Source organism: Pinus tabuliformis, chromosome 1_2 (genome assembly GCF_031772625.1).
Source record: "Pinus tabuliformis cultivar Carrire ecotype Pingquan chromosome 1_2, CPIR1, whole genome shotgun sequence".
Taxonomy (NCBI): Eukaryota; Viridiplantae; Streptophyta; class Pinopsida; order Pinales; family Pinaceae; genus Pinus; species Pinus tabuliformis.
In genome coordinates this window covers 1,310,455,432-1,310,467,321 of record NC_142298.1, presented here as the reverse complement: position 1 = coordinate 1,310,467,321, position 11,890 = coordinate 1,310,455,432, and positions in this window count along the sequence as shown.

The window sequence follows — 11,890 nt, the reverse complement described above, 5'->3', positions numbered from 1 at the left end:
TTGGTCGGTACAACTCACGTACCTCTGGAATCTTGTAGGAAAGTTCAAGTTGTCATTTATTTCTTGAACCTCAGGTTGTTTTCTTAGATTTGTGTCCAATTCGGGTAGCTATGGTTGTGAGTCAAAATCTAGAGGTGCCCAGTGTTTGTAAAATGATTGATATATGGAGAAATAGGTACGTAAATGCTTTTGGTATTCTTTACAATTGGTTTCTTGTAAAGGTTGTTGGAATATTCAACGAGAAGAAGATACACGAGACTCAAAAGAGATCCAAGTTCCAAAAGATTGCTAAAGTCGTTTCATAATTCCTATCTCCCTGAACCATTATACAATGATTATTTTTTATGATGTGTTAAAAGAGTCCAATAATTTTTTTATATATGTTCTACGTATTTTTATCTTTATGTATACCAAAAAATTGATCATGGAAAAGCTTCCTTTGTTAGAGGAATATTGATAAATCACCGTGGAGAAACACCGAGCAGGTTGTTGAAGATTTCAAGGAGCTAAAAGGACACAATCACAACACAATGATTATACATGCATGCAAGGAGGCGAGATTTGGAGCGCTTTTTTTGTAGAAAGGTGAATGGAAAGGTTGCAATTGGTGAACCATATCTCAATGATATATGTGGGATTTTATTATTTATGATTCCTCTGTGTTTCCAGGATATTTAGATAAAAAATCCTCATTTGAGTCCATATGTGTTGACATGACTATGCATTTAATGTTGCAAAATGCTGTTAACAAGAATGTTTTATTGTGTTTTGAGAGTCCTTAGGTGATGAATAGAGTATGTAGTTGGATAATTGAATCCTGTCATTGTAATTATTTTCAAAATCTCTATAAAAGATGTGAGAGAGTCCTTATTTAGGAGCTTGGTTGGGTGGTCATGGTCATGAAAGGTTTATTTAATTATGTAAGCACATTTTAGTGCTAACCTTGTAAAATGAATATGAAGCTATGTAATCAAGTATTCAAGTCATTGAGTCCATGATGTCAACATTTGGTGATAGGACGAGTCATGTCTTAGTCATGTGCACTCCACAACTTTTTACTCCATTGATCAAGTCCTTGGTCAAAAGTCATAATTCTGGTTTATGAAGTGTAGCTTTTCAGAGAGAGGATTTTCCTTGTAGCTTGATGATGATGACTTCAGTCCAAGAACATCAATCTAATATGATACTGACATTAGTTTATGATATGACATTGGTTGTTGGGATTTCAGTCTGAGATTATGATTCAAAAGAAATAATGCATTTGTCCCTTATGATAAAACAAATTGTTAAACTCACACCAAAATAATGGATTAAAAAAATATAAATCATGAGATTCTTATTATTCACAAGAATGTACATATAAATACATTTTCCTGCACCCTTGGTTTCATATTTCAAGAGGTCCCTTGGACTTCCAATAGTTGTTGTAATTATTACACACCAACCCTTACAGATTAGGTGTCCAACATTCCCCCCCTTAATCTGAAGCAGTGTATATGAGGATAAGTAGAGACCTGAAATACAAAAATGTAATATGCATGGTATCTAATGGTTGAATGTGCTCTCTAAAATGGTGGTTTTTAAGGAAGACAAAAAACCAAAAGAGGTGGAAGAACTTGAGGTCTCAACTAATGGTGGTTTAAGGTTGACCACCAACTCTAAAACTAAAACTTGATATCATTCCTAGAACATGATGTGGATGGTTACCAAATTTGATGTGGTAGTCTATAGTTATACTAATGGTTCACTTAAAAAACAAATCAGCTGCGCGTTAAATACATTTTATATGTGTATTCTTCTCAAGGGTCTCGCTAAGCTGACCAATCACCACCGGTCCCACTTTGACCTCTTACTCTCTGAGTGCTTCAATCCCCACCATTGATCTGGCTTCTTCAGATCCAACAAATATAGCATTGTATCACGCGCCAACTAGCTCGGACGATCTCCATTGTCGATCTATCATGTTTGATCCAATGGTTATTGCACAATATTGCACGCTATCTAGCACGATTGCTATCAAGTCAAGCACACACAAGAAAAGTGGTTTTCCCATGCTACGTGTCAACCGCTAAGGTTAAACGTGCGACTTGGGACAATACCATTGACCATTTCTTAAGCGCGCGAAGTACCACTTACCACTTGAGAATACTTCCCACGTGCTAAATACATAACTTTAAGAAACACGGTTTAATAGAGGTTTAGCTTAATCTTAGAATAAAGCCTTAATGCTAATTGGCAGCGATCAATAAAACACATAAATGAAAATTAATACCCACTTAGTGTTCGAAACCTTGATACGCAGATTTCAAATGAAATTCTGTACCAGAACAATGTGAACACACCAAACTTCACCAATTTATTCAATAAAATAGAAATTATAGAGTCTTGGCCCTCTCGGCTCGATTACAACAATTTTTCCGACCTCTATCTCACTCTCCAATCCTATATCTCTCTCTCAATCTCTCCTTTTTTCCACTCTATCATTCCATTCTTTTCTTATCATTACATTTTTTCCTTTCCTTTATGGATCGAATCTTATCCTAACAACATTGACAACTCAATCTCTATTTTTATTAGCTCAACTATTAAATCCCTATTCTCAAGCTCTGATACACACCTATCCTATAAATTTATCTCCTATTCTAAAAATAATAAAATGGTTTAATTATTACAATAATTGAAGTAAAGATAAATTCGAGAGATCCAACTCTCTCTATTAAACTGATTTTGACCACTCAAGTCAATAAAATTCATCTCTTGTTAGCCACAACATGTGAACATAGAATCACATTGCTGGCTAAGTCCGAATGCTCCTGCATCAAAACAATTCCACATTTGGGTAGAATCTAAAGTCTTATGCTAGAGGAAGTTCTCCCCGATAATGGTTTATAGATGACCACAAATTGATGTAGCTGAAATTGAAGTCTTCTTCCAAAGGTGGTTTAAGGAAGGCCACCAACCAAAACATTTCTCATGGATCATGAATCTATCTTTGAATACAAATTTGAATCTTGATATGGCTAACTTTGGCTCTTGGCTTTGCTAGCTAACTCTGGTTCAGGTTGTGGCTTAGGCTCGCTTGATAAATCTTTGAAACTTGTAACTGATCATCAATCCCCCATGTTAGATACAAGGTAAGAAGATGAAGAAATATTAATGCAATACTCGAGAATGAAATTTGAATTATGACCAAGATATATTCCTCATCGTTGAATCCCATTACTAAGAAGTGATCAATATAAGGTGAATCTTCATCCTTGTAGGAGGCTTGCTTCTAGAACATTTATATGAATGATGAGTGTGCTTACCATAATGGTCACATGGGTGAATATCAAAACAGTGATCTTACACATGACCAACTTGATTACAATGTTGACATTTGACAATCTGTTATGGTTGTTGAAGAGGAGCAAAATGTTGAAGAAATGAAGATGAACCATCCTAAATAAATTTAACAATTTGAAACTTGGATGGGCTTAGAATAGTTTGGAATGTGAAAGGAAACATTCTTGTCATATCCAAAACAAGTTCTATTTTGGTTGTTGATAAGTTCTTCCCAAGGTCTAAGGATGGGCTTGGGAAGCACAACCTGAACCATTGCATCTTTATGCAAATATGCTCCTAAAATGGGGTCACTCATTTGGTCAATTTCTAGTTATTTGAGAGTCCATCTCAAACTCAAAAGGATATTTGTTCTAAACAAAAACCAATTTAGAACAATGTTTGTGAAATTTGGAACATTGTGCGCTAAAATATGTTACATAGTCAAGGAGGGAAAAGAAACTTTAGAATATGACAATTTATAGGATGTCAAATGATGTCAGAGGATACAAAATGATGCCAAATGATGCTATGGAACACCAAACAATGTTAAACGATGAAACAATTATGTGCCTGGAACTATAGTTTGCGCAGGTCCTGGAAGAAAGTGGAAATGGAAGTGATGCCCAAGTGAATGGATCAATAAAAAAATGAATCAACAATGGTCCTCCAAATAATAGAACCTATGAACATGCCTTCTATCGATGCACAGTAGCATGGAAAATGCTCATATGTGTGGGAATATAAACATGCGTGTTCAAGAATGTTTTTTCCAGACAGAAATCAAGTTGGAGGCATAAGCTTTGGTGGAGACAATCTTAGAAGATACAACTCTATTGTGCGCATGACTATGCTTAACTTGACTCATCCTAATTCTTAACTTGACAGAGATACATAACTTGATTGATATTATATTTGAGTTGCTAAATGCTAAACAATTTTAAGTTGAATGGTGGCCCATGAATATCAATGGAAAAAAAAAATTGATTGATAAGCACATTCTTGTAGCTGAGACAAAGTGAAACATGAAACTCAATGGTGTACCAATGGATATTTGGTGTTGGTTACTGAGATAAGGATAGAGTTGAATCAAACTCTGTCAATGACTACCTGTCATGATTCATCTTTTACTTCTCACATCTATGATCAATGACTTTGTTCATTTGTTATTGATAGTGATTTGGTATGTTGATATTGATCATGAAATTGGTGCAGTGAATTTGTTCTTTGACAATGCATGAGATACTAAATGAAAACCTTTGTTGGAACTGTGATGCCCCAATGATTGTAAATATTTATTTACCGCAGTAAAACAAAATTGGCTATTATTATTATTTAAATTTATACATTTAAGATTTTAATTAAGTTATGCATGAAACAAATGTTTGAGTGATAACAAATATTGTAACTCTCACATGTCAAAGTAGTTAGGATAGGCAGTTACATATCCCTAAATACTTCCTTGAAGATTAATTCTCCATAAAGAGATCAAGAGGGTGTTGGTACCGGATATGAAGAAAGGAGAAGAAAAAGGAGATGTCTCCATGCTAATATGTCAGATGGGTCTAGGAGCTAAGTCTAGTGAAGACCAAATAGTTGTTGATGATAAGACAATTAGTTTGGTAGGAAAGCATTTGTCATGTGAGAAACAACTCAGGGGGAGACTTTGGCCTGAAAGAAAGTCCCATGGTTGGGAGGAAACTTGTCAACTTATAGTTGATTCTGGTCTAGGAGGACAACAATGGAAATCTACAGAACCAGATAAGTATCTAGAACTCTGATTTTTGCTTGAAAGTAGTAGATGGGTTATTACAATAGAAACCCTATCTAGAACTCTGAAACATGAAATATACTGTCTAAGTTAGAACTCTGATTTTCTATTGAAAGTGATGGATGGGTTATTACAGGAGAAATCTCATGTCAGAATTTAGACATATTTTTCTTATAGCTGCCTAGCAGTGTGTGTGTAACCTTTTTAACAAGAGAACACAAAAGAAAAACTGTAAAATAATCTGGAAATTCATAATGTATAAATCTTTAAGTACGGAGGATAGACAAGTAAGAAACCCTCTGAAAATAATGACACTATTAGAAAACCTTCTAACAAAATCATTTCCAGATCTAGGAAGGATACAATATGAACATAGACTTTCTAGCTAGGAAAATTACCCTAGTAGGGTTTCTACCCTTTTCATACCCTTTAGTTATAAAAGAAAACAAACAGAGACAACAGACTAAATCCTGCGGCCAATCTAACTTAAAGGGTACATTTGAAAAAGAAACACAAAATAAACCCACTTTCAAAAATAAGTAAAAGGAAAGGATTCATTACAAAATACCATGCGAAATCTAATGCATGAAAATAGAATATAACATAGCTATGCATGAAATGAGACCAATATGTCCAATATGTAGTAATTAACAGAGGAAAAAGCATAAATACAAATCTTGCTAAGGCATGATAGATCTCAACTGTGTAGTAGATTAATTACAATACTAATAAAAAAACATAGTATAAACTTGTATATTTACCAGAACCTTTTATATGCATTAACTGATTAATGCTCTCTTAACTAGAGAAGTTCGAGCTAATTCAAATAAAATCCTATTAAGCACCTTTCCAAATCATAGACCTGTGCTAAGAAAAATAGTCGCACAAATAGATTATAATCAAACAAGAAAGATGCATAGGTATGACAAATAAAGTTTTGACTAAATTAAGAAAGCTGAAGTTAAAAAATCAGTCGTCCACAACTATCTTGAGTTAAATTACAACTTGAATGCTCGGAAAACTAGCAACCCATTTCGGGATCGCATTTCCAAAACTAATTTAAACAAAAACACGACATCTTAGAAGCAGCGTCGAGAAAGGTTATGTTCTGGAAATCTATGCTCTGGTTTCAAAGCTAGTAAATAGTCTAAGTAATTATCATAAAAAATGGAATATTAAGCCATTAAAACCCTTAAGGACTTCAAACCCTTCGTACTAAGAATTTCCCAGAATTACCCTTCACTTTACCTAGAATTGAATAGGCTTTGAAGCTACAAATCCACAGTTCAGCTCAGTGAGGTAGCGTCTCAACCCAGAGGGAACCACCATCACTGCTGGAAACCCTTGGTAAACCTAGGAATATAGAAAGAAATGTTAAATACAAGAAGAAGCTTTCAATTAACTGATGTAGAAAACGAAAGTACCTAGAATAGATACACATCTCATTAATGTTGAATACAAAGAAGAAGATTTCAAATGTATGTTGCAAGAAGTGAAAATACCAAAGAAAAGATACACCTCTCTTTACTTGGTTACGTTTTCACGAAAGAAACACCAAATTTTTCCCGACGAACTGTTCACCCAGCAAGAAACCACGAAGGAAATACAACTAGGCAAGGGAGGTAATATCAACTGCTGGGGAGGCGAAAGCGAACCAGAGAGAAACCCGTAGCCAAGAACTAAAACAAGGCATCTCCCACAAACAAAGAGGGAAATGCCGAAGTTTCCCAAGGATGCCATGAAAAAAGGAATTAAGGCAAGCCCGATTAGCCATCCGATGGAGTTGAGTCGTAGCAGACCGTCGATGGGGCGAGCATACCAATGAAGTGATGGACAACTAGAGAGCAATCAGAATCATCCAAAAGTTCAATCATGCCATCCCTTGGGGTTGGGAATACAAGGTGTAATACATGGCAAGACCCGCTCCTCTGCTTTGGAAGAGCGTGCAAATAAATCTAAGCATCACATCTGCATAGAGGAGGCCCAAGTTGTTGCTAAGGTTAGTCATTTCCATCATCGTAAATTGAGGGAGGCCCTAGAAATTGAAAAAAGATCCAATAATTTGAATAGAGATGATGGTTGAATATTAGTAGAAGTTGGGTCCCTGTCTTGTCCTCCTAATTTTTATTTATTTTTATGTGGGTATTGGCATCCTTTTTATAGTATTTGTTGTTGATTTATTCTTTATTAGAGTTTATTTTCTTGATCCTTCGCGTTTTTATGTATTTTATCATCCTATTCATTCTCAACTCCTTTTAGTATTTTTATTATTTGTTTAATGGGCCTGAGCCCCATATTTTATTGTTGACCCAGTTTTATTTATTGATTATTTTTTCTTTGGATATATATATATATCTATATATATATATATATATATATATATATATATATATATTTTGACTTGTGTATAATTTTGTTTTGTTTTTTTTGTTTTTTTTTCCATTAATTATTTTTAACTTATTTTATTTTTTTTCCATTAGTTATTTTATTTATAAAATGATATTATCTCGATTAGGGTCTTCACTCGTTTTTATAATTTTTGACTCCCCTCATTTAAAGTTTGACTTTGATTATTTATTCATTTAATTTAAAAACTAGTTGTTTAATATAGCAGTTACTTATTAATATTGTTTTTAATAAATTAATAAACTAATATCACAGTTTAACTATTATTTTTCAAAAACTAATAATATTTGGTTTTAATAAATTAATTTAAAAATATTATTTTTTTAAAAACTAGCTGTTACATATTAATATTTTAATAAATTAATAAATTAATATCATAATATTATTTTTCAAGAACTAGTTTTAATAAATTAATTTAGATATTATTTTTCAAAACTTGCTGTTTAAACCTATTGTTATGTTTAATAAATTAATGAAATAATATTATTATTTAAATATATTTTTTGAAAATTAGCCGTTTAATATTAATATTTTAATAAATTAATAATCTAATATCATTATTTAAATATTATTTTACAAGAACTAGTAATATTTGGTTTTAATAAATTAATTTAAATATTATTGTCAAAAACTAGCCGTTTAATATAGCCGTTTTTTATTAATATTTTTAATAAATTAATGAAATAATATCATTATTTAAATATTTTTTTCAAAAAGTTGTCGTTTAATATAGCCGTTACTTAATAATATTTGTTTTTAATATATTAATAAATTAATATTATAGTTTAAACATTATTGTTCAAATATAGCAGTTACTTGGAATTATGTCTCTACATTGCTCTCTATTTAAGCCTTTGCCATGTCCTGGCCTTTCATCTGGTTGTGGTGAACCACATTTGTTGGTTCGAAACGCATCGGCCAAAAAAATTCTCTCATGTGATTTCTAGAGAAGGACTTTGTTTAAAGGTAATACATTAGGATATTAAATGATTAAACCAAAACCATGTGAATTATGTATGCCAATAATACCTCCAATCAATACATAAATAATAAATTATAATTGCATAGAATACGAGTCAAGTAAATGTTATATGTGGTCAAGTACTGACATAATACCTTATCGATATAATCCATCACGATTTTGTTTATGGTTACTTTCAAGTACTATGGTAATTATTGTTCTTTTATTATTAAGAGATGTGACAAGTGGTATGAGAGCGCTCAGGTTACAAAGCTGAGACCTCTGGAAATAGATGATTAACAATGTTTGTGATTTTTACAGAGAAAGAAAGAAAAGCAGCCAGCATGAGGAGGACTGGAATTACACCTCATAGATCCGTGACAGGAATAAGATCGACATCTTTTCAAGAAGCCAATCCTGAGGTATGGGTACAATTGGGGGAAGAACCACACAATACCAACACTGCAATCTTGGAAACTGTGCAAGAACTAAAGGATGAGATGGCTCGGTTGCGGGCAGATAATGAAAGGCTAATGCAGGAGCAGGAAAAGATTATGAAGAGTTTGTCTGATAGACAGAATCAACGACAGCCATTTCCTAGCCCAAAGCATGGGAATATGACTGATGAACAAGAATTTTGAATAGAGTATTTAGGGACGTGTTGTGGCCAGCAACAACCCCCCTTTTTATTTAGTTTTATCATTAATACTAAATAAATGGGGACCCTCATTCAAAAAATTTAGGAAATAAATTAGTTCTTGTATTTGCTTTTTGAATAAAACTTACTATCATAAACTTAGGAGAATAACCGAAAAATCTAAAAAAGACTAGGTTTTACGATAAAGTTCAAATAAAACCACTCCTTCAATAAAGAGCGTCACATCACAAAAAGGTAATGGATGCCTTCCTACAAGCGGAATCTTAAAATCGAGAAAACACGATGTGAAATCATGCATCAAAAGACCCTCATCGTATCGCATGTCTCAAATATAACTTAAGGTAAAATGCCTCAAACCGCCGATATGTGATGACGCATCTCGCAATTCGCATTTCTCAAAAAACACATTAATGGACGATTGCCACGTGCAACGGATTAGCGATATTGCGAAGCAAATCGCAAAATCGCCTTATCGTAGATCTACAGGGCTCATTGTTTGAAAAAGCTTTTTCCATAAACTGATGCCTAGTTATGCACATTAATGTTAATTAATGAGTTAGTTGGCAATCATTAATGAAATATGGTTTTGATATGATCGAAGAGCCATTTCATGTAGGGTGATATATTTTATATGTTTTCGACATTTAAAGCTTTCCCGTCACCTTTTTCTTATCATTACTCTGGCCTCATTTGTAAACTACAGGAGCGAAGAGTAGAGAAATATACATAGTAGTGTTCAGAACATTATGGGAAAGAAGGGTAAAGCTTCGAGTTCTGAAGATAAAGAAATGACGCCTTTGTACACAGACACCACTTGTAACAGAGATGCTGACATTACTACTTGGGAGGGCATGTACAATCTACTTGAGGAAGAAAATCCCAGAATAATGGAGGTTATAGCTATTGCAGGCTCACATGGGTCTTCTGAGGCGTCTATTACAAAACTAACATGTTCGTTCTTGCACCGGATAGTGCCAAGGCCCAAGATTATTCCATACACGGATATGGTCAAATGGGTACTAGATAGTGCTGATATCACAAACAAACAATTTAAGGCTCAGGGTCAAGGACTGATTGGCTTGTTCACTCCACAAGATTTGAGGCTCATGTATCATCTACCAGAGCCACATGCAACTTATAACAAATAGTTCATAGAGAAATTCGCTAAAGAAAATGAAGATTTGGCAGAATGCACCAAGGACTGGTCAAGAAGCGACGAACCACTAAAAAGAGATAAGCATGATATGTATAGTACTGGTTCTCTCACCTCCCCATATTGCTTTGCTACTGCTATGCTCTGTAGACTTTTTGGAAAGCCAGATGTTAACAAATTTTCATCTGAATGGCTGCCATTATTGGATGCTGCCACTAATGCCACTATTATGGATTGGGCTAAGATATTGTCTGAAAATTTAGCCACAGCCATTTTGAATTACCGGTCCAAAAGAACTACTGCTCAGAGGATTTATCATCCTTTCTACTTATCTGCTTATGTGATGGATGCAATCTGTTATATTTCCAAGTTTCCTCTAATGGGCTGGAAATAGACTACTCAAGACCCCTTACCCATTCATATTTGTCACAAAGAATTATGGGATTCCAAGTTCATTCCGTATTTCTACAAGATTTGTCATGGAATCATGCTACCTCTGTACAAAATGTTGTATGATAAAGACCCTCCAAGATTTTCTCCCGAAGCGGAGGTTGATATGCTCCCTGTCGCGAGATGGTTCAGAGAAGAACTTTTCACATATGTCAGGGTATTCAGAAGTCTCGCTTCCCCTCATGTCCTACCTTTATATGTTCCTAATAAACTACTGGCACGAGAGATTGCTTATCAGACCTGCAAAGAAGGAGGTATGAGTAAAGATTTGAAGGACAAGAAGAAGGCCATTTGGCCACAATTTCCTGTGGCCTGTGGGGCCTTTTCACTATTTGATGTAGGCCATGCATTCAAAGAAGTAAACAACATGTTATGTCTATGATTGTTCAAATTTCCAGGAAGACCATTCGACCCTTCTGATATGTTTAAGAATTTCTCTACTACAGTCAAAATAAAAGTGTTTTCTAAAGAAGATGATCTTTTTGATGATATGTTTCAATAGAAAAGTACATTTAAAGAAGTTCTCTATTCAGCCCAAATGCGATTTCCTCCAGCAGAATTTCAAGAGTTCAAATTGTACAAAGAAAGAGGTTAGCTAATATCCCTTTGGCTAAATTACGCTTGGAACCCATTAGGGAACCAACTCCTAGTATCAGTCTCAGTGGAAGTTCAAGCACAGACAGGTCTAAATCTAAGTCTGGGAAGTAAATGTTAGAACACTCCAAGAGGTCCAAAAGTGACCATAATAAAAGCGAAGGGTCAGTAAGAGATACTGCCCAGTCTAAGGAGTGCCCAGAACAATAGGTTTTGACCTCTCCACAGGTAAATCTTCCCCCTCTCATCGTCCAGCCACCACCAGTCAGAACTGAGCTGGATAAAGAATGGGAGACATTTAATGACTTAATCAATACTGAAGGACAGAGTACAAAGACACCTGAAAGTAATGTACAGACAGTGGATGATATAGTCATAGAAACAATCAACAATGTCCCAAAAACGAAACATATTCCCATTACCCCATCTTCTGAACTTATGCTCAAAATAGAGGAAATTCCTTCTCTTGATGTATTTTATAATCTGCAGCATAAGGCAGTGGTGAGAAGAAAAATAAAGAAGATAAAATTGGAAAGTGTGCTCTCTCATGATGCAGAGCAATTAGACATCTTTTGG